This window comes from Zootoca vivipara, chromosome 14, assembly GCF_965207765.1.
Source record: "Zootoca vivipara chromosome 14, rZooViv2.hap1.1, whole genome shotgun sequence".
Classification (NCBI taxonomy): domain Eukaryota; kingdom Metazoa; phylum Chordata; class Lepidosauria; order Squamata; family Lacertidae; genus Zootoca; species Zootoca vivipara.
Window position 1 is genome coordinate 30,822,318 of NC_142597.1, and position 6,323 is coordinate 30,828,640.

The window sequence follows — 6,323 nt, forward strand, 5'->3', positions numbered from 1 at the left end:
GTTCAAAAGGCACCCTCCCAATATCACTCGGTCCTGAAGATGGGGTTGGAACCGCTGCCCCCGATTCACATTTGCTGGAGCCTGTCCAGGAGGATACCATGGTTAACGGCATCAAATGCCAATGAGATAACAAGAAGCAGGAGCAAGGTCACACTCCCCGTCCCACACTCTGCAAAGGCCATCCATCAGGACAACCAAAGCAGACAAAGTTCTGTGGCCAGGACTGAACAGCAGATTGGAACTCAAGACTATGCTTCCTCCATAGTCACATTCTTCTTGGCATTGTACTCTTCCACGCTTGCCTCAAATTTGCTGAGTATGCGCTGGCAAACACCCATGAGATCCTCCAGCCCCTTCTGGAACATTATCAACAGCCGGCAGGCCTCCTTTGGTCTGGATGCGGAGGTTTATTTTTCTTTCAGAAGGATGGGTGATGCTATATCCACAGAACTATATCTATATAGCTATATCTTCAGGGTTTTTCATGATCATGTTCAAGGGAGTTGCCATGGGTGTGGTCCTCATTGTGGAGCACAAACGTAAAACAGTTCCTATCTGTCCCATCTGCAGCACTCGCAGCTTCTTCCCGTCCTCCTCATCCCCCATCCTCTTCCTCGCAAGGCCGCCAAGCACAGAGGACCTAAAAAGCACTGTTGTATATCTATATTTTCCGTTTTGTCTTTATATGCAGATACGGTTCAAGCCTTGAAATAAAAGTATTTGTCAGCATAACTTTTGTAAAAATTATTTATAGACTTATTTATAAGACTTCAGTGATCCCCAGGGGGGGGGAAAGGGGGGACCACATTATCTACCTGGCCCGGGCCTCTGCCTGGCTCTGCAAGGGCCTGATCTCAGGAGAAAGATTTGTTTCTCTGCTGGGCGTTCCAGACACATTGTTCTGGGAAGGTTTAGATGCCTTTTCCTGCACTGGTTTAGGAGAGACTTTAATGGGGCGCGCTTTACTTTCTTTCCTAGGTCAGCCTCTGATTCAGAAGCCTGTCACCAACTCCAACGCTATTTTCATCACTGCTAAGCTTCATCAGGTTTAAACTCCATGTCTGAATACTTGTGTTCGTTATTGGAATCCATGATCTTTCTCTTTTTGGATTTCCCAACATGTTGCTTTCTTCCAATTTGCCTTTTTCTACGTTTCACTCCCCATTCCGTGGCCTGTTCTGACACATAACGCAAGGTTTCAGCAATTCCTTACTACTCTCTCTCAAGGGACTTTTCTTTGTGCTTAACCAAACTGCAACAAAGGCTCTTTGCCTTCATTTCACCCACTGAATGTGTGAGGTTATGTCAGGCTTGTGGAGTCGCCTTTTTTGTCAACTGTGGCTTTTTTCAGAAATGAAGTACAGTTCATGATGTACAGGATTCCTTCATAGTAATATCTCATATAACATACAAGGTTGCCCCCCCCCCCAGCGCACTATAAAGCATAATTACCACATTTCCTGCCTTCTTTCTTGGTGTTTTCTTTTAGTCTCTTGCCTACTAGGCCACAGGACCCATTGAGATTCTCTAGGGCAAAGAATTGGGGCCAAGCAGATAGAACTCACACAGACCCATGATGGGAGGAAAGTCTTCCCTGCCTTGGATCTGCTTCCATGTTCTTCTTTACCCATTATTTGTGGATGCTTTTCCAAAAGGCATCTGATCCAGCAATGGCAGACTGGCCAGGATGTCAGCTTCCTGATGGCACGTGGGGCCCCTTAATTAGACTATGTTAAAAATTTAAAAATGCAACAGCTTTAATGAAACAAAGTGCAGTGCGGGTTTACTTAGGTGGTTTAAGTAGGTTTAAATGCCACCCCTTAAACATACAACCTAGGTGCAAAGTGGACTCCTGGATATTGTGGTCAGACAGAGTGTGACAGTCTTCCAGCTGCTTGCCAAGATCAGCCTCTGCTGGTCCGGCGAAATGCCTTCTTTGTCCTGAATCTTGGCTCCTCATGAGGCCGGAGAAACATCGCCTGGCTCCGAGGCATGAAGGCCATTTCCCTGCAAGGCCCTTTCCACCTGGCATAGGGGGCTGGGCCTAGACTCACCAGCCCTACTGAAGAGGCTTCTCATGAGGCTGGAGGAACATCGCCCGGCTAGTTTTATTTATTTTGTTGCAGAATTTGTCCTAGTCAATATTATGAAAATGGAATGACAAATCAGAGTAAAAATTGCTTTCAGCTCATATTACAGTGTGCACAAGAAACTAAGCTGGACTTCAGTGTAGTCAGGACCTGGGTTGGCAACAAAAGAAGGAAGATGAGCAGCAAGAATGTAGTGGATTCTGGAGGCACCCCACCAGGGACTGCTGCCAGCACGTTGAACGTACCCCCAGTACCGAATGTCCGAAGCCTAGCCAAACTTGCTTCCCCCCAAACCCAACAGGCATCTTGGACGTCCTTCATCAATGATGTCATGGTGAATGGTGTATACACCCCAGCCAGATCTTCTCACAGGCTGGTGTCCACTAAGCAGTCCAATGCATCGGTGAGTGATCTGCATAAAAATTCTCTTCCAAGGCCACAAACAAAAAGTGAGCCTGAGTTTCAGCAGCAGCAGATTGCAGTGGCACAGCAAGCCCCCCTTCGAGCCACCACCACATACCCCGAGGTTGTGCCAATGTACCACCTGGGGAATGGAGAATACGTCACTGTCGATTATGTGAGGCAATGATTGGTTGTTACACAACAATATTGCCTCAGAGAGGGGACTGTTATAAAATCATATTGGGGGTGGGGGTTGCAGGACACCATTACTAATGAACAGAGAGGGGTGACCAAATCTGACAGCTGCAGTTACCCAGAATCCCTCGCAACACCACCTTCGCCTCTGCTCCCCTCCAGAGACCCGCACCCCTCCCGCTCGGATGCAACCCTGCCCTAAGGATCAGCATATGCAAACATCTCCCAACGATGCCATAAACTCACACATTTCCCCTCTCCACCTCCCCTCCGCCCAGACAGTTAAAGGACAGTTAAAACTTAAACCATATGAAGAATTAAAGGTATAGTGCACTAGCTGGCTTCAGTACTACCAACTAAACAATAACACTGCGCATAAGAAAATTGGCTTCTTGAAGGAAGAGTCTAAACTCCAATCAGAAATTCTACAAAACACAAATAAAAACCTTTCTAAAATATATAATTTGTTACTTGAGTGGGAATTAAAAGATGAACAAACAAAAGAATTTATGATAAAATGGGGTCAAGATCTGGGCTATGCAATTTGGTACGAGATGGAAAAAGTTACGTGGAAATGATAAAGAAACTATCATGAAGACGTGTTATAAGTGGGACATGACCCTGGTTTTAAAATTTTAAAAGATGATGCTGTTAAGGTGCTACACCCAATATGCCAGCAAGTTTGGAAAACTCAGCAATGGCCAGAGGATTGGAGAAGATCAGTCTACATCCCAATTCCAAAGAAGGGCAGTGCCAAAGAATGCTCCAACTACCGCACAATTGCGCTCATTTCACACGCTAGCAAGGTTATGCTTAAAATTCTACAAGGCAGGCTTAGGCAGTATGTGGACCGAGAACTCCCAGAAGTGCAAGCTGGATTTCGAAAGGGCAGAGGAACCAGAGACCAAATAGCAAACATGCGCTGGATTATGGAGAAAGCTAGAGAGTTCCAGAAAAACGTCTACTTCTGCTTCATTGACTATGCAAAAGCCTTTGACTGTGTCGACCACAGCAAACTATGGCAAGTTCTTAAAGAAATGGGAGTGCCTGATCACCTCATCTATCTCCTGAGAAATCTCTATGTGGGACAAGAAGCTACAGTTAGAACTGGATATGGAACAACTGATTGGTTCAAAATTGGGAAAGGAGTACGACAAGGTTGTATATTGTCTCCCTGCTTATTTAACTTATATGCAGAATTCATCATGCGAAAGGCTGGACTAGATGAATCCCAAGCAGGAATTAAGATTGCCGGAAGAAATATCAACAACCTCAGATATGCAGATGACACAACCTTGATGGCAGAAAGTGAGGAGGAATTAAAGAACCTTTTAATGAGGGTGAAAGAGGAGAGCGCAAAATATGGTCTGAAGCTCAACATCAAAAAAACCAAGATCATGGCCACTGGTCCCATCACCTCCTGGCAAATAGAAGGGGAAGAAATGGAGGCAGTGAGAGATTTTACTTTCTTGGGCTCCTTGATCACTGCAGATGGTGACAGCAGTCACGAAATTAAAAGACGCCTGCTTCTTGGGAGAAAAGCAATGACAAACCTAGACAGCATCTTAAAAAGCAGAGACATCACCTTGCCGACAAAGGTCCGTATAGTTAAAGCTATGGTTTTCCCAGTAGTGATGTATGGAAGTGAGAGCTGGACCATAAAGAAGGCTGATCGCCGAAGAATTGATGCTTTTGAATTATGGTGCTGGAGGAGACTCTTGAGAGTCCCATGGACTGCTAGAAGATCAAACCTATCAATTCTTAAGGAAATCAGCCCTGAGTGCTCCCTGGAAGGACAGATCGTGAAGCTGAGGCTCCAATACTTTGGCCACCTCATGAGAAGAGAAGAATCCTTGGAAAAGACCCTGATGTTGGGAAAGATTGAGGGCACTAGGATAAGGGGACGACAGAGGACAAGATGGTTGGACAGTGTTCTTGAAGCTACGAACATGAGTTTGACCAAACTACGGGAGGCAGTGCAAGACAGGAGTGCCTGGCGTGCTATGGTCCATGGGGTCACGAAGAGTCGGACACGACTAAACGACTAAACAACAACAACGACCCTGGTTAAATTGGAAAAAATTTATAGATTACCCGTCAAATCTATGCTGGAGATGTAAAAAGGCCAAAGGCTCGTTATACCACATTTGGTGGAATTGTGTCATTCTGGAACATTCTTTAAGTCATTCTGGAACAGTATTTACAATGAATTGAAAAAAATCTTTTAAAAACCTTCCAAGACAGACCTGAAGCGTTTCTTTTTGGACTAGTCTCAGAAGACATTCCCAAGAGTTTTTTGTTGTTGTTATGCTACAGCGGCCGCTATAATACTGGTGGCCAAATATTGGAAGAGCGAGGAGACTCCTTTAATCTCAGTGGCAAATTAAATTTTGTGAATATATTGAACTAGCCAAGATGACAGCATCAATCAGATTGCAATCAAAACAAAATTAAGAAAAGAATGTAAATGTGTTGAAGAATATATTGTACAAAATCATTCTATTAGAAATCTCTGGATAAGTATAGACTGAACCCCTCAAGTGAAGAAGTTGTGTTTTCCTCTTTTCTTTTTTTAATAGATGGAATGACTATCGTAATGAATAAAAATGAACACAATGTGTAGCTGAATAAAAAATGAACACTGAAGAAGTGTGCATGTACACAAAAGCTCATACCAGTGACAAATGTAGTTGGTCTCCAAGGTGCTACCGGATTTTATTTTGTTTCGACTACAGCAGACCAACAAGGCTACCTACCTATAACTAGAACAATGTGAAAGGATTTTATTAATTAATAAGTTGGGTATCACGAATGTGGGTAAAGGAAGTCACATGGGCATTTGGGTATAAGGGGAGATGGTTGCAGGGATAGATGTGAGGAATTTGCAGAAATAATAGATTCATGTTATGTACAATGATGAGAATGTATGGCAATTATTAACATGTAATGTGAATTAGTTCAAAATAATAAAAATTAATTTTAAAAAGTCAAATCACATTTTACAAAGGGGTTGCAATTGAGTCTAGTTGTTTGGAGAGCTGAACCAAATACAGGCCACACAAGCACTTAACAGAATATCTTGATCTTCCAGACTGATCCAGACTGCCCATACCACCATTGGAACAATGGTAAAGAAACTAAAACAAAGGGCACTGATTATCAAGAGATTTGACATTGCCAGATACCCAATTCCTTAGTATTGTGTATATTCTTTGTGGTAATGTGAGTATCCCCCCCCCCCAAAAAAAAACCATGTATGAAGTTATTGGGAAGCTTCCACAGGCGTAACCAGGATTTTTGCTACAGGGGCAGGCAGGCTTGTTAGGGGGAGCAGCTGACCCCCTGCTTGGCTATCACACATGAAAGTTTTTGCGATATTTGTAATTTTTTTGGGGGGGGGGTGTTGCTACTGTAACAGTTTGGTTTCTTTTAAGATTCAGCGTTTTTGAAATAATCACATCAAGGTACTGTATTTAAAACATTTTGTTTTTCTCATTGTTATTTTGTTAGTTTTCTTTATTAAAGCTTAGCTTACATTTAGGTAAGCCAAGAAAAGAAATTGCTGAGAAAAGGTGTGGAATATCCTAAACTGCAAGAGGGGATATTCCCAGTTTGGCAGGACTGATTTTGTTAATC

The 6,323-nt window shown here is 43.3% G+C and overlaps 1 pseudogene across 1 annotated transcript; it reads right to left on the reverse strand.

The window, feature by feature from the left end:
• Positions 1 to 248: 248 nt before the first annotated feature.
• On the reverse strand, positions 249 to 3,308 carry LOC148683557 (DNA-directed RNA polymerases I and III subunit RPAC2 pseudogene; annotated as a pseudogene). Its single transcript, XR_015947119.1, has one exon. The product of XR_015947119.1 is annotated as a DNA-directed RNA polymerases I and III subunit RPAC2 pseudogene (transcript).
• Positions 3,309 to 6,323: the final 3,015 nt, after the last annotated feature.